Source organism: Taudactylus pleione, unplaced genomic scaffold (genome assembly GCF_031769625.1).
Source record: "Taudactylus pleione unplaced genomic scaffold, aTauple2 ptg000129l, whole genome shotgun sequence".
Classification (NCBI taxonomy): domain Eukaryota; kingdom Metazoa; phylum Chordata; class Amphibia; order Anura; family Myobatrachidae; genus Taudactylus; species Taudactylus pleione.
In genome coordinates, this window is record NW_028284531.1 from 16,920,001 (window position 1) to 16,945,000 (window position 25,000).

Here is a 25,000-nt window from a genome sequence, read left to right on the forward strand (position 1 = left end):
ACACACTATCAGACAGTGTGTGCTGTTCCGATAAAAGCTCAAATCCGATGGAGTGATTAATAGATCAATGAGCACCCGTATGCACACTGAACAATTTCTTGCTTAATGTGTACTTTCTCTTGATCTCTACAATGGGATAGGGAGGTTTGAAATGATATAGTGCATGCAGCACACGCTATATTGTACACCTGATCTTACCTTTGCAGGAGCGTTTGAAGCCAATTATCGCCTTCAAACGCTCTAAAACTCCTGCATACGCTCTATCCAAATATTGGCTTAAACAACAGCTTGACATTGGCTATTTGGTCCTCTTGTCCAGCTAGTAGAAGATCATCTACATAGACAAGTATGATAAACAGTTAATTCTCTTTCCACTTGAAGTATAGACAATGATTAGTTTTACAGTCACTTGGTCTGTCTACAATTGTCCATGTGTCATTGTATCTTAAAGCTGTAAGGTCTTGATCTATAGCTGACTTCTGGTCACTACTTGATTTTGCTTCTTGGATGGTTCAAGGTTCACAGAAGACAAAGTTTGCAAATTACTTCCTGTAACTTCTAGGAGATTTTCCTTTGTTGATGCTCATAGAGCTCCTGCTCTCTGGTTGATCATTTGAGTCTATGGTTTCAGGGTAGCAGCACAAGTAGTCTCGTTATGTCCCATAATTTGAAACTATGTTGACAGTATCCTAGTATGATACACTAGATGGACTTGGGATCCAGCCTGCATCTTCTTTCTATGGGAATGATGGCATATGAACTGCACCCAAAGACATGTATATCGTTGATACTTGATCTTTTCTCAGACCAAGAGGTTTATTTACGAAGTGCCCTTTTAAATATAAGGCATAAACGCGAACGGAAGTGTCAGGTTTTACAACCCAAGACTTTGTAAATGCACCCCTATGCCTCCAATGGTGTCTTGTCTTTGACTGCCACTCTAGGTGCTCAGTTCTTGAGGTAAACAGCTGATTGGACTGCTTCTACCATGAATATTTTGTTCAGACCTGCCTTATTTAACATGGTATGTGCTCTCATTAAATTATTGTTCTATTTTTTCTTTTGCTCATGTCATTTTGTTCTTGTGTGTGGGAAGTAGTTAGTTGGTGCTGTATACCATTTCTCTTGATAAAGATGACCAGATCTTTATTTTCATATTCTCCACCATTATCAGATCTCAGTACTTTTATCTTCAGGTCTGTCTGATTCTCTACTTGACATTTGTACTCTGTTTTGCTTGTAACTTCATTTTTCATTCTCAAAAAGTAAACGTGTCATCCTCATACCATCATCGATGAGGGTCATGAAGTATTGGTTCCCACTCATTGATACCACTTCCATTTATCCACATATATCTGTATGCACTAATTCTAACGGTGCTTTAGCTCTAGATGCTGACTTGAGAAAGGTGCAATGTGCTTGCTTGCCTTTCACACAACTTTCACACTTTGGTCTTTCAGGATTGTTCATCAACATCTCTGTCACCATGCCATCTAGAAGCTTCTTTACATTGTTGTGCCCTAGGTAACTTAGTCTTCTATGCCATAGCTCCAGGACTGGTTGGAGTCATCACCCAACACTCTTCAGTGTCCAGGATATACAGTTTTTGGCACCCGGTTGCTGCCACAGTAACAGTCCTTTTATTGTACACAATGCACTGACCCTCTGTGAATTGGACTCTGTTTACCTTCCTCTCCAGTACACTGATTGCAAGCAGATTGGTTTCTAGATCAGGCACAAATAGTACATCTGCTATGTCAGTGACACCTGTTTTAGTGTATGGTAATTGTCCCGACTTTCGTGGTATTTCGGACTTTATCTCCTATTCCTCTGATGTTCACAGGTTCACATGGCTTTAGTGACCTGAACCAACTCTCATTACAGCTTATGGGAGTAATGCATCAAGGAAAAAAATGTGGTCAAACCCCGAAAATGTGGGTTTGACCGCATTTCTCATATGCACCAAGTATATATGGTAGCGGTGGGTAATGCCATCTTGCTGATGGCTTTACCCATAGATGCCTATGGGCTTCTCTATGCAGGGTGCTGATAGAGGGATTCAATCTGATCCCTCCCAGCACCCCCGTGGTGGGTGCGTCCTTCTGCATATACACAGAAGGATGCTGGAGGGGCTTCTGTGTCATAGACTTAGTTTTACAGACAGAGCGGTCTTTGTGGGGATCGTCATGCATACCAGCATTACCAATACCAGCATGCATGCAATGACCGGTGGAATGCATTGCATCACAAGTACGATGCATCATCCATCCCTCCCTAAGTGTCTTGTGACCCCTGAGTCCATGAACCAACAGTCTTGGTGTTGACTGTCTGCTACATTCAACACTAGCTCATTCCTTCTATCACCCTTGTATGAAAAAGTACCACTTGATTCATTCACTCTACATTCTGAGGCCTTTTGTCCCAACTTGTGACACTTGAAACATTTGTATTTTGGCTTTTTAGGTTTCGTGCTCTTTGACAGCAGGACAGAATTCTCAGCATTAGTCTCTACAAGTTTGTGCTATTGGAACTCTAGTAGCTTGGCCTGTACAATCTCTGTTGATAGCTTCATAGCATATGACGCCAAAGCCACTACTAGGAAATCATACTCTGGTATAAGGTTTTTGTTAGGATCTGCGGTTAGCAGATCATCTTGATTGCAGTTCCCAGTCTTAGTTGCTACTGGGACACTGCATTTTGTTCTATCTGTCTGTGTGCTGATCTCATGTGTTCATTAATTACTGTCTGTCTGTGTGCAGTATCAGCTGCACACTAGTTAATTGTTCTGTGTGTGTGCACAGGCCAGCTGCACACTAGTCTGTCATTAGGGAGGCTTGCAGAGCTTGCTTTGATTGTACCCTGTATCTGTTAAATTACAGCCAGTCCTTCACTCCATGCCGATGATAGAGTATTCGTGTTTCCGGTTCTGGCTTAGTCTCCTGTCACCCAGTCAAGCTCCAGTTCTCCTGTCTATTGTATTGTGTTATTCTGCCATTTGTGTCATCCAGGAGGCACAGTTCGCTTATCATCTACCTGCTGTTAGTGTCACCTTGGCGGCACGGTTCGCATACCTGTCCTCTGCCTTTCGCGATATCCAGGCGGCACGGAGAGTACTCTGGGTCCAGAGTACACAGCCCAGCATGCGCTGCTTGTGTCAACCCGGCGGCACAGATACACATTACAGCATTAGCTGCTTGTGTCAACCCGGTGGCACAGGCCGCACTACAGCATCAGCTGCTTGTGTCAACCCGGTGGCACAGGCCGCACTATAGTGTCAGATGCTTGTGTCAACCCGGCGGCACAGGCCACACTCCAGCATGTTCTGTGCGCCGTCTGGCATACCAATGCCAGTGACTTTATTATTGTACAGATCTTCATCTGCCACATCTTGCCAAGCTTATTCAGCCCTAAAGCTACTGCACGGCCCAAAGTCCGCACCATATCCTACGGCCCACCGGCCACAGCTAGCCAAAATATACCAGCCCTCAAGGCTGCTGCATGGCCCGAAGGCCACTTCATATTCTACGTCCCACCGGCCACAGCTAGCCAAGATATACCAGCTCTCAAGGCTGCTACACGGCCCAAAGGCCGATTCATATCCCACGGCCCACTGGCCACAGCAAGCCAAGATATACAAGCCCTCAAGGCTGCTGCATGGCCCAAAGGCTGCTTCATATCCTACGGCCCACCGGCCACAGCTAGCCAAGTAATTCCAGCTCTCAAAGCTGCTTCACAGCCGCATCTAGCCAAGAAATTCCAGCCCCCAAGGCTTTAGCGGGACTATACCCTAAACGGCTACGTACGTGGCATAACAGTTTTGCAGCATCAGCAATGCAACCTCCTCATCATCTACTTGGCCATGTACTGAAGTCAATTGCTGAGAGACAGATAGCATTTTATCTATATATTCATTCAAATTATTGCATGCAATGAGTCCTGTGCCATATAAAGAATGCCTCATGTTGATTTATCTCATTAAACCTGTTTTCATAAGATGACTGTCTTCCTATGAATAATGAAATATACATGCTGTTCTATAGTAAAGCATATTGTCTCCATGACTCTATCCACATCATCTGGGTTTGGATTATCACCCGGGTGATTGGTAACTTTCCACAGCTTCTCCCTCTTTAATTTCATCCCCATGGCAAATTTCCATGTGGCATAATTTTCTCAACCCGCTAACATGGCGAAGCTCATACTGGCCCCTGCACTGTGCATTTTCACCTATATGAATAAACCATATTAGGTACTAACTCTGATTCTCTTATTCTGTGTTACTGCAGCTGTATTCTTGATATTACCAATCTTCATATGCTGGTTTCTGAGCATGCTAGTGACCTGGGCCCATAACCTATTGCCAGACACAATGGTGGTAGATAGCTGAGGTGTGCAAATGAATATTAGTCTACACAGCAGATGACTTTACCAGGTGATAGTCTATTAAACAGGAACAGGTAAACACTGCGTTACTAGTAGGTACAGGTTATCTTGAATCTCCAGTTGCAGCCAGGAGCGTGTGCAGGGTTTGCTGGGTGTTATGTGCCTGGTGTTGCACTCACAGTATGGAGATTATCAGTGGGATACAGTGGAATGGTTAATATAATATGTGGTGGTTGCACAGTGGATGTAGAGTTTCCGTGGGGCTCCCATTTGAAACTCAGGGACACATTCACTATGGAGGATGGATGAGGAGAAAGAGCACTACAGGGAGCCCTACATGTGCAGAATGCACATGTCTCCGACAAAGAGTCGCTTCAGGTTCTAGTGAACGGCGGCTAGTGTAGCCAGTAACAGAGGCAGTGCAATTGTGCAACTGAATCTCTGCTATACCTTCTGCTTTGCCACATGTTGACTATACTTATTGTTTTTTGTCCCACTTGTTTGTACTTTTGCCCCAGTTCGTCCTATTTTCATATTCAAAGGAAACTGACAAGGTGAATGCCCGAACCTGGTTCACTGACCAATAAACCACATTCTTAGTCATGACTGGAACCTTCCATTTAATATGCTTTCGTCCATCTCTCTGCTCCAACCCATGTTGTACGTCAGGGTACTTTGCATTCTGCTGGCTCTATGCAATTAACCAACAGTAATTTCGGTAACAAGGTGCTATCACTGGTTTTATTGTGTAGTCTTTGCTCGCTTAACCTGCTACTACTATCATGGGGACTAATTACACACCTAGGCAAATCTTTGATCAGTGCATGGGTTTAGTCAATAAATTAACTCATAAAAGTATTTATTAGCCCTATTAGGAATATTTAACACTATTGCACAGTAAATGCAGACAATAGTTCAGCCTCAGCGACTGTGTCATCAGCCAGGAGGTTCCCTGCTGCTAAGGAGGCATTGGTCAAACTTCAATGTCACTCCCTGTTTGTTTTTACCACTTAGGATCAAGATCAAACTCCCCACTCTCCAAAACACCAATCAGAACCCCACAATGACTAATAATCCAAAAAATGCCCAAATAACCTCTAAAACTACATTTACCTTAAAACGCCTCAGATTTCTCCCACTAAACAAATTTTAGAATTTGTCACACCTTGATGTTTTGTTGATGTGTTTTTCTATTTATGCTACCTTCTCTTATGTGTATGTCCTTCAATAACGCTTGAGACACGTGATTCACTCCCTCACCCTTTTCCCCAACCACACCCTTTGACCTTGTTAACTATTGTGTTGCTTAAATAATGAGTGAATTGTGAACTACATGATGTATAGTGTAGGATATATAATGCAATGTGTCTAGTAATGTGCTATAATGTATGAATGTTTTATGGTGTATTTTGACTGTGCTGCAACACACTGCACTTGAATGTAATTTTTTATGTATGCTTTTGCTCTCTTTATGCAATGCTTTTTTTTAATCAAAAAAGTAGAATTGGTCACACCACCCAGGGGCACAGAAAAGGGGGTACTTATTACACAGGCCCAGCTTATCTGAGAGGCCTAGCAGGCCAGCTGTGCATGGGGAAGAAGTCCTCCCTCCTAGGCGCTACTCAACTTAGTTTTTTAACAGAAGTGGCCATGCACCCCGGATTTGATCATGCTTCCCCACCATTGCTCTCTACAAACCCCAAAACTACCCTCATCACTGCCCTGACCTAAGCTGAGTACACGCTACACGATCCTGGATCGTGGCCGACAAGAATATATATAGTGCGACCGCACGATATATAGTTCATTGGCCACATCCAGGATATCTGCTGGTTGGACGGCACTGCAGGGCCATCGGAAGATACGATGAACGACCAGCGGGAGTTCACAATAGTTCGTACACATTAGAAGATATGTGTAATATGTCAGCCCGATCCTCCATATCGGACGACATATCTTCTAGTGTGTGCTCAGCATTAGTTGCAAGTCAACCACCACTTTCAAGGTGCTTTCGCTAATAGGACTGTACTAACTCATTAAGGGTTGGGTCCCATATAATAAATGATATATTTTTAAATTGAGATTAAAACCTATCAGGATATACCCAAGCCCTTTGGCAGTTAATACAATCATTAAAGGGCACACCAACTACAGCTGTTGACCACCCAATAACATAGCCAATTAACAGAGAATATGTATTTGTGTTTTATTGTTTTCAGAACTTTTCGAACAACAGATCTTTGGATAAGAGATGCCATATTGGTTTTTCTCAATTTCTGGGTTTATCATCATAATGCGTTTTTAAAATTATAGTTGTGGTTTTTTGTTCTGGAAAAGGATTTGGACATGTAATTTAACAACACATAAATCAGTAGCAAAAGAAACAGAAATTCTGCAAATTCATAAATGTGTGCCATAACCTTTAAGTTAAATTTTCATCAGAAGGGCAGTTTACTATTCTGTTCAAGATAATTGTATCAAAAATTCCACAGTGAGTGTGAAATTCTGTTAATGATACCAAGAAAGGGCCATTCTGTCAACCTGGGGTTTTTCAATCACACAGTGATGAATTTCCTTGCACACTTTTATTTCCTTTTAGATAGGTGTTAAAGATGTCATCAAATACGCTATCAACCATGTTTCATACGAAACTAAAAGGTTATGCTAGGAAACAGGTCAGTTGATGGTATATCACTTTTTAAAAATGTTTGTACATTACCACATCCTGCAAAGATAAGAACCAGTAATGTTGAAAGAATAATCACATTAAATGTCCACCAGTAAAATATAAATGCATATTTTAGAAAGTACAAGTAAACATTAATAAATATCAATTGACAGCTAAATAGCAAAATCAATGGGACAAAAAGCATGGAATCCCCCAAAATTGCTGCAAACAGCACTAGGCTTTGCCAGCCAAGGCTGATAACACTATAGCAGGAAGACACATAGGACCTCATTCAGAGTCGGTCGTAAGCGGCCGCTCGGTCGTACGCCTACCGACCGCAAAACTGAAAAAGGAAGCAATCGCACGGCCGGTCGGTCGCAACCAAAGTGACGCCCATATGTGAACAATGCACCTCCTCTAGCTAGCGAGTGATAGCAGCTAGCGATCGAGTCAATCGTTGTCAGTCGTTGTCAGTCACTGTATGTTAATTTTCTTCTGATGGTTGCGGCCGCTTGTGTTGTGTACAGATTATTCCAAAAATTAACAAAAAAACGCATAGAATAAGCCATCCCCATGAAATATATTTATTCTTATTATTCGCTAATGCAAACGCAACTGAATCAATTACAAGCCAACTAGCAGTGTTATTAGCAACAACAAACGATTACTAGATGCTTGCATTGTGTGGCACAAAATAGAAACATCAAACATAACATCAGTCACATTCGATAGTATCGATTGTACTCTGGGGCTTGAGAGAGCACATGCCCAACCTCAAGCTGTACGATCAGCCAGGCCTCTAACCTGCTCGCAGAGTGACGTTTTACTACTTCCGGCCTTCTACATCCGGGCTTTCATGTCTATCAACTCTCGGAAGCCACTTCCTGCTCGTAAGCCGTACGATCTACAGCATTTTGGACCGCAAAGCCTCGTACGCACATGCGCACAACTAACCGTACGCATGCGTGGTTTGGAAACATCGGATGCGTACGACCGAGCAACCGCTTACGACCGACTCTGAATGAGATCCATAGTGGGGGGTCCCCCCCTCAAAATGTCAACCAGCCCAAGCCCAGTCAGCTGTGTGTGTTTGGTTAATAATCAAGTTTATATTCATAAAAATATGTTTTGTTTTTTTACTGGTGAACTACAGGTCTCAGCAAGTCTTGTGCCCAAATTTAATGCCTACCATGGCATGCTGACACTTGGAGAACCACAAGGTGGCATCCAGGGGGTGAATTGGAGATTTAAAGTGACCCTGAAAAAAAACGTTGAAAGTGGCCCAATGTGCATGTGCCAAAGGCATGCTTCTGAAAAAGTGGGTATGGCCTTGTGGCAGGGGGCATGGCCTAATGTGAAATGCCAAGCCTGGAAGCCACTCCCCTCATTTCGTCATGCGACCCCACAGACCAATCGGCCCACCGGGATTTTTCCCACTAAAGGTGTAAGGGCCAATCCGCCCCTGCATCCAGGGCCTGCTGGCACATGAGTCTGCCGGTCAGGAATACATTATAAACCACATACACAGTGCAAAAGTAATGTATTTAAATAAATATTCTTAAATAACCACTTAAGCAAAACCCTTGTTCGCCACTTTATTACTTATCTATATTCACAAGGTCCCTATAGGCATCTATCTGGCAAAAAGCAACAACAACACACACACACACACACACACACTTAAAATGATGCATTGGTTAAAACCCCATGTGGATGGGTTACTACTAAATACTAATCAATCATAATAGTTTTTCACACTTTGACCAATCAGCAAGCCATTCATTTTAATATGTCTGTAATTCGCGGCATAGTTTCAAGTGTTTTTGTTTTTTATTTTTGTTGCCAAATACATGGATGCTGAAAGGACCTTGTAAATAAAGGTGAGTAAAAAAGTGGTGATTGAGGGTCATGTGGGGGAATAGTGATCAGAGCTGTCACTATTCTTTTTGGTGCCCTGTGCCAGAAAGATCATTGGTGTCCCCCACTATTTTTCAAATAGGAACATAATGCACCCAGAAAAAGGTCATGGCCTCATGGGGAAGGGCCAGGGAAGAGATAGGGGAGGCCAGGAAATGCTGGTGATAAAATAAGAGGAAGCTACAACTGAGAATGATAAGAAACATAAAATTGACAGGCCAAACAGCGCCCCCTTGTCCTGTGGTGCCCTGTGGCACAGGTCGCACTACCCTAGTTATGGCCCTTATAGTGATTTCAATACACTACTTTTTCATCGAGTCTGTTGTTTTCCTTTATGATTTTTTTTTACAGGTGAACTGCAGGTGCCAGCATGCCCTGATTGCCAAGACATGCTGGTACTTGTGGTTGTCCAAGCACCAGCTTGCCCTGGCAGCCATCGAATGTGGGCATGATAGGGCTTTTTGGGATCTGTAGTTTGGCAGTACATTTTTTTTTTTATAATATATTAACATGATTCTTAACTCAGCAAAGTGAACTGGCTTCTCCCAGAAGAGGGGCCCACATTTATTTTGTGTCCCTGATCTCCTAGGGCATACAGCCCGTGTTTACCAGCTTGGGCTGGTTGGCAAAATGGCGAGGGTCCCTACATTGGGTGTCTTCCTGTTATAGTGACACAAGCACTGACTGGTAAAGCCTAGTGCAGGTCATGGGGACCCCACATTTTTTGCCTCTCCGATTTTGCTACTATGAATCTAGGCTGGAAGCGCTAGCACTGGCTGTTATTTGGGGCTGGGGCAGACTGTGTTTTTTAAATTTTATTTTATAATATTATAAATAAAAGTGCTGTAAGGATCTCATTGATATGTGACATTTCTACAGCAGTGCTGCAGTGATTTATGCATCAATTTGTGCCTTCTCAAACTGATGGTCAAAGATGGTAGCTTTTATTTAGAAGGTCAAAACGAACTTTAGTAAATTCTGCGATTTTAACTTTTAAACCATTGTTGATCCTGTCGGTTTCAAAACTGACACTTAGTAAATTTTGCACTAGGGCTGATTTCTGCATTTTTTGGGGAATGTATGGTGTACCTTGATTTGTTTTGTAGTTAGTAGTAATTTAGATTATTATCTTGTTAATATCATTACTGTTTAATTACTTAAGGGGACATTGATCTGTGAAACTGTGGAAGGCATCATGTTTGGATCTACATTTTGGGAATCTCAGATTTCTTCAGCTCTACCTATCAACTACATAGACATGAGCATAGGTTGCATAGGGAGCAGGGGCTGAACTATTGGTCGTGCAGCTGGCGCACTTTACTGGGGCTGGCGGTGATGAAGAGGCCTGCAGCCGGGCACCATTGGCTGTTCTCCATGACTATACCGTCTGGGCCAGCAACTCACTTGTGTGAGTAGGCAAGGGTGGTGCTGCCGGTGCTGTCACTCAGGCTACGTCGCTGCCTGCCCTGCCATGCTAGTCAGGCCACCATGTGCTTAAACAAATTGGCAATGGTAATACGTGGACAGCATACCTGGCTGTCTCTGGTCCCCCTCCTCCCAGAACTCACTGCACAGCCACAGTGTTGGTGCTGTAGTGACACCTTGAGATGAGACGCCATAACGTCTCATCTGCTGGACAAGAAGAGCCGCCAGAAAAGAGGAGCTGTAAGGGTGTACTTAGCTGGTATGAGGACTTGTCTGGAAATACCGCAGATGGAAATGCGGGTATGGATGTGCTGCTGTCGAGAAAAGTGAACGCCTGAGTTTACACAACACTGGAAGAAAACAATGCTGGAGATGAGTATAGTATATATATCTGTAGTTCTGGAGTGGGAGCACAATAGATAGTCAGGCACTGGAGAAATGCACTGAGCAGGTTCTTATAGATGACCTATCAGTGTTGGAGGTTAGTGGTAACACCTGAGAGAGGTGTTATGTCATCTCTTGTCTAAGGCTGAGCCCAGCTGGGTTCTGTTAAGGAATATAGGGCCTGATTCAGACCCACTCGCGAGCGGCTGTCCGCTCGCAAGTGGGTCGATGTTCTGGACTGAGCATGCGCACGACGGAGGGAGCTCCGTCGTGCGCATGCGCCAGACGCGACGAGCGAAGGAAAGTCCTTCGCTCGTTGTGTCTGATCAAAGGGGGCGTGCTGTCGATGTTGATTGACAGCACACCCCCTTTGGTAGGCGTGCCGTGGGCGTGCCTCCCTGACTGGGGCGTTCCCACGGGAACGCCTCCCGTCAGAAGCCGGCCCACTGACATCACTAGTGATGTCAGTGGGAGTGATTTTGGCTCTGATAGAGCCAAAATCACTCCGGAGCTTGCGGTTGAAAACCTCAACCGCAGGCTCCGGCTCGCAGTTTCGATGGTCGCGATGGTCACGACCATCGCAGCCATCAAAATGCACGCTCGTATAGCCTGTGGGTGGTGACCCACAGCTATACGAGCGTCCAGGAGGACGCTCCATTTTCATGGAGGCCGGCCCTCATTCAGAGCGTGCGCTCTGCTCAGAGCGTACGGCTCTGAATGAGGGCCATAGTTAGGAAGGCCAGCAATCAATGGCCTGCTGAGTGATGGAGGCAGGCCAGTGGTATCCATGACTGCTGGTACTGACACAGTTACTGTTGTAGTGACTAGTGAAGAAACTATTATCTTCTAATTCTGGGGCCTGTTTATTAATTGTCAGATTTTATTGCAGCATTAAGAAATTATGGATTGCCAGAATATATTAAAATACTCATACAAGGACACAGAGGCAATGTGCAAAAATAAAGTGATTGATAATGTGATCACTTTAATATCTGCTTAAGGGGCCGTCTGTGCTACTTTGCATGCATGGTTATCAGATCCCTCTCTCTGTGACTATTGCGATCCGTAGCCTGTAGGCCAGTGGTGGCGAACCCTGGCACTCCAGCTGCTGTGGGACTACATATCCCAGCATGCCCTGCCACAGTTTTAGCATTCTCTAATAGCAAAACTCTGGCAGTGCATTTTGGGATATGTAGTCCCACAGCAGCTGGAGTGCCAGGGTTTGCCACCACTGCTATAGGCTAACAACATCTTTGGGCTGCTTTTGCAATCTAAAAAGTGGGATCTCAGCAAATACATCTGCTGTCTGCTGTGGTCCCCCTCTAGTTACATCCACGGAATATCCCGCAAATATTCTTGGATAAATAGACACCACTGAATTGTTACATGTGGGTTGAAATCTCGTGAACACAAGGACAGTTGGGAAACAACTTTAATACTGTATTATATCCACCATAAGGCAGCAGAAAGTTAACAATAAATTGCAAATGAGGAATATGAATTAAAATGTTGTGGTGAGCTCCCTTTTATGTTATTGTAAGGGGCTGCGGAACACTTTATTAAATAAATGATAATAATAATAATAATAATAATAATAATGGAATTTAGAGCTTTTAATGTAAAATAGTTTCTATGTATTTGATAGTATAGCTAGTCACTGTAGTTACAGGGTATGCCATATGAAAGTAATATAGCCCATTGATTGGTAACGGAACACTTAAGCTTAGCCAGAATGACAAAAGCTGTGTAGTCTAACTCTTGGGCATTTAAGGTGAAATGAGATTAGAATTTAGAATATATGGAGCATCAATCACAATGTGCCTCTGCTAGTGTAGAGGAAGGTGTTAGGTCAGCGAAAGCAAGAGCTTTGTAATGTCTGGATAGCATCCAAAGCTCCTATCAAAAGACAGAGCCTTTTTATTGCAAGGATAGGAGATTAGATCCTCTAACATTTAAAATGCGTTTTTCCCACTATTGTATTATTTATTCAGTACTGAAGTTGTGTAGAGTGGAGATTTCAAAGGTATAATAAGAGGATTCAGCCCAGAAAACAAGAAAAGAACAATAATTGAAAGCTTGAATTCTTTATCTTGTATAATGATCTGCCCTGACGTATCATTATATTCTACATGCTGATAAGTCAGTTTCTAGGTTATTGTAAGATGACCTTTTTCAAAGTTTGTTTTACATTTCTTTGTTTTTGCTTTTTTTTCTCATTTAACTGTGGTCATTCTCATCGGGCAAGCCAAAGGCAATGCAAAAAGCAAGTCACATGTCTGGGATGTTGTAGCACACTTTCTACACATTGGCTGGATTGGGGCCCTAGCTAGAGTTACCAGGTAGAAGTATTAACCAGTCTGGTTTTTCCAATAAACAATTTCCTGATAAAAAAATATATGTATATCAAAAAGTTAAAACAATAAAGAGATTATTATTATTTAGTGCAACACAGAGTGTATACATTATTTAATCCCCAGAGGGCGGCGAGCACTATAAAGGCCACATAACAAACATTCAGGTATAATTTAAATGACATCTGGAGGAGAAACATATACAAAACTTGACCAGTCTGAGGTATTGGGATAAAAGCAGAAGCAGCATTGAAATTCCTTTGGCATATTCATCATTTATTTAGTAAAGGAGAAATGGGCTCATACACGGGTGCCTCAGATTTCCAGCAATGCACTTTCTGATGATGTAACAATGTTGGTTTAATCTATGGACACATTCCGTGTATAGTCAATGAGTGTAATGTAGTCGTACTTAACTGGGGTAATTCAGGAATAAAAATTCAGTGTTGGGGAGAAACAACTAAGTAAAACATTAAGGGCGGGATTGGGATGTACTAAGCATCACATGCATGATGCTGTACATACCGCCACTTATCGGGTACATACCCGCATTGAGAGCTTTCCTTTGTGAGCTAGATTCTAGAGGTACTTCCGGGTGTATTACCCAGAGTCCCTCTGCACATGCGCAGAACGGCGTGCGCTGCCGCGGGGCACTCCGGGGAGGGATTCGGCTGGAACCCTCTCAGAAGAAACCCCATAAGAATCTCATAGGCTTCTATTGGGTAATGCCAGGTCCAAGGTTGGAATGTATCACATTCCAGAGCTAGGTACATATGAAAATGCGCCAAAACTGAAAACTGCATTTTCGATTATTCGGACGCATTTTCACGCTTAGTACATCCCCCTAATCCACAAAATTGGGGTTTTACATTTATGAAACTTCACACAAAACTGAATTTTCCTTGAAGTGCTTTTCTTGCCATGCAAAGTTCAGAGATAAGGACAGGGTTGGATATGGGCGTATAGAAGCAGTACCCAACCACTAGATAAACCACACCAATGTCCCCAGCAGGGGTCAGGGAAGGGTTACCAGGGTTCAAGTAGAGTGTTGCATAATCCAAGATTAAACCCAAAAGAGCCAAATACTGTACCAAGAACACCATCAGGATACAGTTAAGATTAGCAGCTGTTGGACATAAGACCTTTCAAGCAATAGTGGAGGAATATCCGAACAGGAAGGCGCACACTGGCTATGTATATCGCATAGTATATTGTGTATTATTACAACATTACAACCGAATTTATCTTGTACTTAAAATGCAGTTTTCACAAAAAGCAGCATGGTTAGAAAATAAGCCTGATGAATAGCAATCATTGCAATACAAACACATAAACATGAAGTACCTTCACAATAAAAACTCTATAGAGGTAGGTACCAATAAAACAGAATTATTGGGGAATTTACATAACTTTGCATACTGTACATGCCTTTCACATTTATTTGTGACATTTGCATGAGCTACATGAATACTTGTGTAATTTTATGTAGGGTACTTCTATATTGCATTTATTTACTTTCTCAGTAAACCGCATAATTTACCACATTAGATTTTTCTCTAATTGGTGGGATTCACATATTATGGTACATATTGTAAGATTTTACACTTCTGGATGTTAGCAAATATCCATTACATATTCAGAGTTATAGCTATTCATGCTGTTGGTGTATTTTAATTCTGCAAAAAACTCACATAATAATAATCTTTTTAGTATGCAAAAGCAAGATTACACTTGTTTTCTCATAGTGGAGCAAAAACTAGACTTACTATGTTTTATTAGTTAGTAGCAGTGAGTGCATTAAGATCCAGTGTTTGGAAGCTTTAACACCTAACTATAAGTTGTTCATTTTTAATGTTTCATAAAAAGAAGGCATTAAGCTCTTCAGAAGCATTAGTGCACTCAGGAAGGGCTGTTCCAAGACTGTTTATTTGAATGAAGCCTGGCTTGGATGTGATAGGTCGGCAGTGCTCATGTTGACATGAGAATGATGACATGCTTAGCATGTCGACGGTGACCATTTCGACATTCAACATGTCTATAAGATAGACATTATAGAATGTCGCATAATGTCCCTGGTGGTCCACTAATCACTTCCCAGCAGCGGCATCTCCAACGACGTCTTCCAGGTCCTGGCAGTGTAACTGAGCGGCATTCTGATGCCAGCATGGAAGACCAATAAAATCAGAGTTTAAAGTGAAGAATTGTGTGTAATGAGTGTTATTATTATTATTTTATTTTTTTAAAGTAACATTGAAACACGACAAACTGTATCATAGGTATAGTACATTTAAATGTAACAACACAAAGGAATAAACCAATAAACTAGTTTGGGCATGGACAAGGGGCGAGGTTTGGGTAAGGGGTGACTCGCAACTGGAGGTGAGTTTCAGGGAGGAGAAGGCTGTTCAGCACTCAATGAACCTGTATCTAGCAAAGGGTGAGCACATAGTCAGAGTCGCTGAAGGGGACTAGGAGACAAGAGATAAGGAGCACTGGAAGCAACTATAGTTTTAGGGGCAAACAAGAGGAAAGAGGGCCCTGCCTGTGAGAACTTACCTTCTAGGAATTGTAATGGCTGAGAATGGCGTGATCACCATTAATCAGACCATAATCAGACAGTCAGGAAGACTCTTTATCTACTGACTTCACTAAAATAAAACCTCCAGCCCCAAAAGCCATGTTAGAGTACCGGATCGATTCTGTGCACAGGTTCTTGATCTTTTGGGTCCTGTGTATGTTGCATTTTGAATACATAAATTCTACACATTTATTTGTATATATTATAAGATGTCATTTTATATTGGATCAACTTGCACTGTAGTCTTAGTGGCCCTTTAAAGTCCAGACTCATTTAGTATAACATTTAATGTACATAAAACATAATTATAATATAATTGATTCAATGGAATCTGATAGCTGTTTTTTGCCTACAGCTACTCCTCCATAGAAAAATAATTAAAGACAGTGTTTATGAGTAATACATTTGCCTTAAATGTAATATATTACGTACAGGCAATGAAAAAAACACATAATTTTGCAATGCAATATGAACTCCATGTAAAAGTGTTTGCGGTAACCTATATATACACCGCATGAGACATTTTCAGTCTTTCTTTTTAAACCTGACCACGAGATGGGTGTAACCTCAAATCTTGTATTTTCCACTATTCTAATCGGCCAACAATACATTTAAAAATAAGAATTTCCAAAAGTACTGCTGATTGAGAAATAAAGGTTTATTCTCTGTTGCCTTAAATGTAATCATCTACATCACACTTCCCCTTACAACATTAACACTTTTATAATCAGCTCAATCACATTTAACCAACTTCTTTGCTGTTTGCAAATTTCCCTGAAGGAAGCAGAAATATTACTGGAAAAATACTCAAGAAGACAGCACTACATACATACAACAACCGTTTGTTACTGCAAAATAGTTTGTGTTTATGAAAATATAATTTTGAATTTTCTATGTAAAGAATCCTTAAACTTGTAATCCACGAGTGTTCTGCAGCGCCTTACAAACTACATAAACAAAAACGTTGACTTACAGTACAAAACAATACAGGACATGGATAATATACATTGCTACATTCGTAACCATAACACCCAGATAAGTAACAGAGCAAAGCAACCAAATGTTAGGTGCCCTAGTGGGGAGTAAGAAGTAGATGAAAGTAGAATAAGGAGAAACACAAGAGGGTCGAGGACCCTGCTCATAAGAGCTTACATTCTAAAGGGGAGGCACAGACAAACAGGTGTGACACAGAAGGGGTAGGCAGGGAGGAAGGAGTATGTAGCAGCAAGTTAAGATGAGAGCTGGAAGGCTTTGATGAAATAGTGGGTCTTGAGAGCCCGTTTGAAGGATTGTAGAGAGGTGAAGAGTCTGATGGGAAGAGGGAGAGGGTTCCAAAGGTGGGGAGCAGCAAGGGCAACATTTTAGAGGCAGGAGTGGGAAGAAGTAATCAATTGACATGAGAGGCGGCGTGCATTTGTTGATCAAAGGGGGTGGACAGGAGAGTGAAGGGAGATGAGATCCGAGATGTAAATGGGAGAGGAATGGGTGAGGGCTTTGTGAGTGTGAGAACCGTAAATTGGGTTCTGAAAGGGAAGGGGAACCAGTGGAGAGCTTGTAGGAGAGGGGAGACAGATGCAGAGCATTTTGAAAGGATGATGAGCTGAGGAGCAACATTGATGACAGATTGGAGAGGGGAGAGAAGGGAGTTGCGGAGGCCAGATAGGAGGTTACAGTAGTCCAATCTGGAGATGACCAATGAGTGTATGAGGGTTTTAGTGGCATCCTGGGTGAGAAAGGGTCTAATCTTGGAAATATTTTTAAAATGAAAACGACAGGACTGCGAGAGATTCTGGGTATGTGGTGTAAGGAGAGGGAGGAGTCCAGGATAACTCCAAGACAGCGAACTTTGGGGCTAGAGGAGATAGTTGTGCCATCAATTGATAAAGAAATGGTGGGAAGTGTGGTTTTGTTGGGGGGGTGGGAAAATGATCAGCTCAGTCTTAGACATATTGGGGTAAATGTAATAGGTTGCGAATTTGTGAAAAATGCTAGTTTTGCACCAAACTCGCATTTTTTACTCATTCGCAAATGTAATAGGGTGCGACTATGGTAAAACTCGCATTTACCAGGCTTTACTATAACTCGCAAAAAACAAATCTCCTCTAGATGTTTTGCTATTCTCTAGATAGGACTCGGGCAATGTAATAGAGTGCGAGTGTTTGACTCACACATATTACTGCCTGAGAACTCGCAAAATCAATAGAAGAGCATTAGGATAGCAAGTTTATCCTGAGAAGGTCAGAGTAACACATGAGATCCATGAGACACGTGCAAATATCTGTGTGTACATATAAAAACACTTTTAATTTTTTTTAAAAAAAGACATGCACCCCCTCCCCATAAGCATAATCAGCACTGGGCTCTGTACAGCCTGTCCTGGTTCTAAAAATACAGGGGCCAAAATGCATAGGGGGCCCCTGTATATTAAGTACCAGCACAGGACTTTTCTGAGCCAGTCCTGGTTGTGGTAAAATGGGACAAAACGAGTCCCCTGTAATTTCAATAACCAGCACCGGACTCTTTCTAGCAGGGGGAGGGGGGTAATGCCAAAAGCCATGCCAAAACCTTTCACCGGTTTCCCCGGCCAAAGCATTATCCCTGACCATGACATTGTATCCAACGATGCAACCACAAGGTTGGAGATACGAGTGAGTAGAGAGGGGGAGAGGTCAGGGGAGGAAAGGTAGATCTGAGTATCATCAGCATAGAGATGATATTGGAGATCAAAAGAGCTGATGAGTTCACCTAGTGAGGACGTATAGAGTGAGAAAAGGAGAGGTCCAAGAACAGAACCTTGGGGAACACCTACTGCAAGAGGCTGTGGGGGAGAAGAGGAGTCATGAGAGGAGACAGAGAAGGATCAGTTAGAGAGGTATTAGGATAGCCAGGAAAGGGCAGTGTCACGTAGACCAAGGAAGTAAAGGATTTGGAGAAGGAGAGGGTGGTCCACAGTGCAAAAACAGCAGAGAGGTCAAGGACAATGAGTAGAGAGTAGTGGCCCTTGGATTTAGCAGCAAAGAGGTCATTGCTGACTTTTGTGAGGGCAGTTTCAGTGGAGTGGAGAGAACGGAAGCCAGACTAAAAAGGGTCAAGGAGGGAGTGGGAGGAAAGAAAGGTGGAAAGGCACTTGTAAACAACATGTTCCAGGAGCTTGGAGGCAAAAGAGAGGAGAGAGATGGGATGGTAGTTGGAGAGAGTGTTAGGATCAACGGTAGGTTTTTTAAGATTGGGGGAGACAAGGGCATGTTTGAATGCAGACGGGACAGTGCCTGATGATAGGGAGAGATTAAGGAGGGGAGCAAGATGGGAGCAGGCATAAGAAGAGAGGTAGCGGAGGAGACGTGAAGGGAAAGGGTCAAGGGGGGAGGTGGAAGAGGGACCGGATGAGGGACATGACTTCCTCTCCAGATACAGGGGAGAAAAATGTTAGAGTCGGTAAAATGGATGGGGAGGGGTGATCTGGGAAAGGAGGAATTGGATAGCAAGGGGACTGGTGGGATATGATGTCCTGACATATGGAGTAAATTTTAGATGTAAAGTAGGTAGCAAAGTCAAGGGCAGAGAGCGAGAAAGGGAAGTGAGGAGGGGGTGGGCGGAGGAGGGAGTTGAAGGTGGTGAAGAGACGCTGGAGATTTGAGGACTGAGTGGAGATGAGATTCTTGAAATATGACTGTTTAGAGAGGGAAAGGGCATCACTGTAGGATGAGAGCATAAATTTGAAATGGAGAAAATCTGCCTTAGAGCGTGATCCTTCTCCACTGTCGCTCGGCAGTTCATGAACACTTTTGAAGGTATCTGGTGCATTTGAAATGCCAGGGTTGAGATGTGAATCTGCAAGGGTGAATAGTGATCGCTGGAGCAACAGAGTCCAGAGCAGAAGTAAGGGAGGTATTGTATAGGGAAGTGGCTTGTTCAAGGCAGGAGAGAGACAGGATAGGGGAGAAAAGTGAGTCAATCTGGGAAGAAAAGGAAACGGTGTCAATAGCCTCAATGTTACGCTTATTGATGTGGCCTTAGGAGGTAGAGGAAGGAAAGGAGAGAGGGATAGGTTAAAAGAGAGAAGGTGATGGTCAAAGAGGGGGAATGGGGAATTGGAGTAATCAGAAATATCACAAAGGTGAGTGAAGACCAGGTCAAGCGAATGCCCACTCACATGGGAGGGTGAAGAGGTCCATTGGGAGAGACCAAACAAATACATGAGGGTAAATAGTTTGGAGGCAGAGGCTTCTGTGGGGATATCAATAGGAATATTGAAGTCACCTAGGATAATAGAGGGAAGGTCAGAGGAGAGTAAGTGAGGGAGCCAGGAAGCAAAGTTGTCAATGAATTTGGAAGGAGGGTCAGGGGGATGGTAAATGACAGCTACTCTAATGGCATGAACCTCAAATGTAGATAAAGAAAGGGATAGTTCAGAGGGTAGGAGTTGGTAGGAGTAACCTGGGGATAGAAGGACCCCTACACCACCACCATGGCGACCCCCAGGCCGAGTGGTGTGAGAGAAGATGAGGCCCCCCAGAGGAGAGAGCAGCAGGGAAAGTTGTGTCAGAGGGTGAAATCCAGGTTTCAGTAATGGCTAGGAGATGCAAGTTTTTTTAGATGAAAACGTCATGGGTGGGAACGAGTTTATTAAATACTGAATCTGGCATTCAATTAACTTATTCCACTGACTCTGAAGGTATCTCACAATTTCACATTATTAGAAATGAAAACATTTTATATAAAGGTTCATGGAGGCAGCTTTTTCCTGTGCACAGTACAACAGATTGACCACACTACTAGTGATCTAGAACCACTTGCCAAATCAGCATGTGTATGTGGTCAATTATGTTACACATTTCCACAAATCTTGGATTATTTAGATTATTCTCTTTCCTGGTCATTCCAGATACTAACCAATAGGATTTATTAGCCAGATTTTCCATCCTGGCTAAATCCAATTGGATTTTGATTGGACAGTGGTGCTTTGATGTCAAAATTCTTAGAATATACCCCCATGACCAATCTAGTCTTGGTCTTCATCTTTTGCAATCCCCCTTTCTGTTTGAGTGAAAGATGTGCATTGTTATTCGCTTGCTCCCAGGATTTAGGTACATAGTAGCTACAGTGCCAGATTAAGGCTTGTGGGGGCCGCAGGACAATTAAGTTGTGGGACCCCATTCAAGCCACAAGCAGCCTACATAGCCATCCCATCCTTCACCCTTACCACATGGAGCCTACATAGACACCCCCCCTCTTGGCTACATAGAATCTATCGCCCCCCTAGCCACCCGAAGCCTACCGCATACAGTGTACCTCAGCAGGCACAGGCAGCAGCTCACTCCTTCGCGGCGTGTCCTGGATCTTCTCTGTGCATGTGACGTCATACGCACATGCGTCATGACGGGTCTAACACAAGGGGCACAGACAGAGGATGTAGGTGTGCACTGCCCTGGAGCTGGCTCCCGGCAGCTGTCATCACTGACAGCTTGCCGGGCTTTAGCAAGTCCAGCGCTTGGACATTTTCGGCGGAGCTCAGGTTCCACCGGAAAAAGCTCTCTCAATACACCTGTCGGCGGGTCCCCTTGAACCCCCCAAGCCCTAAGCAGACGCCTGGGATTCATATAGTGAATTCGCTACTGCAGAGAGCCTGTGTGGGGACCCCCCATGTGAGGGGGCCCAGGGACAACCGCACCTGTAGCTCCTGCCCCCTTAATCCAGCCCTGAGTAGCTACTTTTTCTCTGACTGTAGCGCTAGATATATATGAGATCACAGTCATGTGATACTGTGCTATAACAGAAAAAGTTAGTGAGCTGAATTCAAGCAAGCCAAATACTAGCCATGGGCTAGAGCTAAGGTCAGATTAAGCAGCAATCCAAAGAGTAGTTGAGGTCCATAGGAAAGTATGGGGCAGCTGGTGATCCAGAGAGTTGTTAGGATTCTAAGCACTGGTCAGGGCAGGCAGTAATCTAGCAAGAGTTCAGGACCCATAGCAAGGGTCAAATAAATATACTGACAGTCTAACAATGTGACTACAATATAATCGGTACTGAGCTTTCTGCACTATAAAGAGCAAGGAACCAATCAGATGGTTTATAAACGCAACTAATTATTCTTGTAGTGCATGGAAACATTCATAGTCCAGCCATAAACAGGGCAGTACAATATGGGCTACCACCAAGGACACAAGGCAGATGTATGCAGTACGATATGGGCTACCACCATGGGCACAAGGTAGGGTGATGCAGTTGTTGCCTTGCTGTTTGCTCCTTTGTCCAAAGGATACCTGTGTTAAGCTACCCCAGTGGCACCATTATTCCATGCTTCAGGCATAGGAGGCAATCTACTATATTTGGAGATTTTCAGCTCCCTTTAGAATCATTGCATCATTCAATTACGTTTGCTATATTAGTGGACCGGGAAACTCTTCATATTGAAGGTCTCATCCAGTCTCGAAGGTGGATTGAGCCACCAAGTAAGTTCCTTTTCAGAGCCCCATTGTCAGTGGAGAGGAGCCCTATTACAATGTAAGAACAGTGAAAAGACACATGCACAGCTAGAAGCAGGCATATGGGGCTCCTGATATGTCTGTCATCTCACTGCTTCCAGGCATCGTGTAGGGGCTGAATAGCGCATGAAGATATTGGACAGGTAAGTCTACATGAATGGCTACTAAACATCACTACATATCGCATCGCTGTGATGCAATATATAGTGATATTTTTCTGTAGCCACTTAATTTTCTTAATGAATAGAGCCCTAAATGGCCAGTGTGGAAAGAAATGACAATAACTAGGAAGTGTTGCAGCAGTGTGACCACACATATTAAGAAGTAAGAGACTCCAGGTGCCGGTGTAAGGAACCTGGTGGAGCAGATCCAGGTGCTGGTATAGAAACCTGGTGGTGGCAGTGAGTTACCTATTCACAATGTAGTGGTGCTAGTCAGTAACAGACAGTTTCTGAGGCTGAGAGGGAATCCAAATGCCAGGAGTGAAGTAAGTCCACTCAAGTTGATCAAGAAATATACTACTTCCCCTGCAATCTGTACCGGCCAGCGGATTAAGGCCATACGGTCACTGTAATAAATCAGTAAAACGCTTGAATAGTAATCCTGGTTGATAAGTGTAGTAATAACAGCTGTTCTGTACTTACCTACTAACACTTCTGACAATATTATGAAAATATTTGAAAATGCCACTTGGTCCCTACTTCAATGTCCCTCTTAGAATTAACCATTGTGATTTTCTATTTTTACTTCTAATGTCTTTATATTTGTTCTGAAAAATGTTTTGGATATGATTGGCAGTTTTCTTTGTTGTTTATCCTTATACTTCCCCTCCCTACGCTCCCCCCTTTTTCCTCCTTATTATTCCTTTCCATCAAAAAACAAAACAAAAAACATTCTTTACTGTTAATGTCATTGTACTTTTTATTGTTTTGCTTTCTGTATTACAATGTTTCCTTTTTTACATTGACAATTGTACCGTATTGAATACAATAATTTTTTTTATTTTTTTTTTAACAGCTGTTCTGTGTCTTCTCTCTGGGATAGAAGGGGGGGTGCAGCTACCATATATGGTCTTCCTGTCTCAGTGGTGCAGTCTTTTCAGGTCATGTGATCAGAAACCTCCAGATAATTGCCTATTACCCTTTTGACAACATAATATTAATAACAATGAAAACACCCATAATATTACCTACAAGACTAACTATACATTTATTTTCTTTCTTTTAAATTGTGTATTCTTTTTATTGATTTCACAAACAAATATAATTACGGAAAATAAAATCAGATCAAAACAGCATTACAATAATATTAAGCAGAGAAACAGCACATAGTATATGGATATCATAAAAACAAGGAACACTACAGAGACATAACTAAAGTGTCTATGTACAAAAACATGTTAAGTGAACATGCAAATATAGAAATTTTCATTTGTGATATAAAAGACCTCTACATCCTCCATTAAGGAAGATACAATAGAATCGGGATTAAAAACCGTCAATGCAGGATAACCCAGTGCCCCAACCATCAATCCAAGCTGGCGAACAAAGTACTGGGACATCAAATCCTTCATCTGGGGGTTTAGCGTACCTGGACTGTAGCCACCTGTAGCCATATCAAATTTCAATTCAGCCTTTCGAACAGTATATAGGTATATAAACTATATTTGTGTGTGTAAACTGTACACAGTTGCATCATAAATCCATTTTAAGTACAGTGGAAGAGAATGTACAATTTCCGATTACAAACTACGGGGATGCGAAGCATTCCCGATATTGATCCCAGCAGCTCACGCTATCTGAAGATAGCGTTAGCCGCTGTGTCCTATGGGCACTCACCGCATTTCAGCCGGCAGAGGGATCTTCCAGATCCCTCCGCCGGCAATGGGCGCCGCTCATGTGCAGTCCTCGGGACTGCGCATGCGCAGTAGCCCAGAATGCGCTCCGGCCACATCGCAGGGACGGGCTCTTCTCGGAGCCCGTCTCCCTGCATGTGCCGGGTCATACATTCGGCCGGTATGATCGCATTTTGCAATGCGATCATGGGCGATACTGCATGCCCTGATCGCATTGCAAAATGCGATCCTTAATAAATGGGCCCCAGAGAGTGGCCGCTGCAGGCAGGAGATGGAGAAGCATGCAGTACGGAGGGATGGTGCTGTAGTGTACATCCACCTGTATTTAAAATACACTTTTCTCAGTAGCCATAACCAGGACTCAAACTGTCAACCTCACATTCTGCAGTTAGGCACCTAACAAATGGAGCTATTGCTCCTGTGTAAAAAGTCTTGTGATGCTAACTATATGATGCTAGCTGTAATGGTCAGTAACTTTAACTTGGAAATGGGATTGTCCGCACAGTCCTTCCTTATAAGGATCAAAATATTGATATATACTTTTAAATAATAAAATCAAAATTGTTATTATTAATAAAGGAGGTGCACCCTGGAATAAAGATAATAGTATCAAAGAATCCAAAGAAGGAAAGTAATTCCTTTATGGGGCACTCATGGAGTTATTACTGAAAAACTTCTGCAGGCAATGTGTCGACTGTTATGAGGAGATTGTTGTAAGTTAAAATGTAATCTTTATTGGTATTTCAAATAAAATACTTGTCCGCGAAATATAGAAAAAACAAAGAAAAGTGCCATAATAAAAAAGAATGTGATATTAAAATTCAATTGAACAATTCTAACCACTATGAGTCTCCTGTGTTTGATGTTTTTTAATAGATGATATAATATTCATACATCATTCGGGTGTCTGTAGACCTGAGGACATATCAAATTTGTATACAGTATGTATGAAAA